Raw genomic sequence first — 1,744 nt, forward strand, 5'->3', positions numbered from 1 at the left:
AAGGTATAACACAATTGAAAGCAAGAACTTAAGAATTAAATAACAGAGAGAGGGCAAGAAGAAAATCTAGGAAACATGACAGGGGCAAAACCATACATTTATATGCACAAGATGGTTATGGCAGTGATCCTGAGAATCTTCAGCAGGTTTTTGAAACTAGCAATGAATTGATAGGATTCTCACCCTGACTAACTATATATGCTGTTATGTGTGAACTAAGCAACTGCACTGAAGATAGCGATGTGTAATGCTAGGGCCATGCTTGGAATGCCTGTCATTCTGGCTTCTAAATACGTACTGCTTCTAATGTGATATCAATTACTGCTATACTGTCTCTGAAGTAAATGTTCATTTTAAAAAAAGGGTAGTAAATGAAAACAAGAGACAAGAAAAATAATAAATTTGTTATTGATGTACAGAATTGGATTTAGTCTACTACTTTATTATTTTCTACTTGTCCAGCCTGACTTCTCTTTATCCATCATTTCCTGTTATGATTCTCTTATATTTGTTGTATTAATTTTGCCATAAATTTATTCTTATAATTTCACTAGAAATTATAAAACACATTCTTAGCTTATTACAATTTATTTTACAACATCCTGAAAAGTATAGCAATTTTAACTTCATTTCAGTTTCATGTTCTGCTACTTTAAAAATATATTTTACCTTGATATATTTTACATCATACATAACTTTATTATTACCTTAAATGGTCATTAGTCTTTTATGTTTTCTTATATCTTTACCCTTTCATGTGCTTTTTTATTGATTCTTGCTTTCACTGTCTTTTAAATTTTTTTTGTCCTTTTAAAAAACTTCTCTAAATATTTTTTTTATAAAGCTGATTCTCTGAAAGTGTATTTGCTTAGGCTTTATTTTCTTGAAAACATTGATATTGTCTTCATTTATTAGAGCTGTTTTCCCTCACATAACCTAGAATTCAAGGTTTTCAGTTACTGTTCGGCGCTATTATAATAATGTCATCTGGTTTCAATCATGTATGTTGCAAAGTAAACTTTCAGTCAGATAGCTTTTTTCTTGAGGACAATGTATGTATTTCAGAGCTGTTTTTAAGCTTCTTTTTTTTTTTTTTTTTGGTCTTCTTTCTTGCTTGCTATAAGTGCTTTTATTGTGAAACCCTTATGGTTTTATTTGTTGATATGCTCAAATTTACGTCTTTCAGCATATTTATAATATAATATGGATTATATTTCATCAAATTTTTTCTATTTCATTTCCTCTTTCAGGTGAGGAGTATCCCAGTTCCTCTCGAACGCTGTCCGTGTTCCATCCTCCAGTCGTGCTCTGATTGCTAAGTTTGTGTTTTCTCCCTCTTGATTTGGCCATTCCTGCCAACCTGCCTTTTGGTTCACCATTGCTTGCCTCCTGCTCTGCTCTGTGAAGCACCAGGAACTCCTAGCTGTCGGTATCTTGCTCTGCAGTTCTCGGATGCCCATTTAACGTTTCTGTAAGTTATAATTCTCTGCTGAAGTATTTTACCTATATCGAGCTTCTGATTAGCATAACACTTGCAACTATTTTGAAGTCCTTCAATACTAGCTCCAGTGTTTGGCTCTTTTCTATGTCTGCTTTTATCAATTATTTTTTTTTTTAAATCTTGATTATCACGCCGTTTTCCTCCAACTCTTTGTATGTCTAGTGGTTTTTATTAAACGTTGGATTTTGTGTTGCACAAGATTTGTGTTATGGTACTTTCATCCAAAGCGTGTTGAATTTTGTA

Source organism: Octodon degus, unplaced genomic scaffold (genome assembly GCF_000260255.1).
Source record: "Octodon degus isolate 3935 unplaced genomic scaffold, OctDeg1.0 scaffold00023, whole genome shotgun sequence".
NCBI lineage: Eukaryota > Metazoa > Chordata > Mammalia > Rodentia > Octodontidae > Octodon > Octodon degus.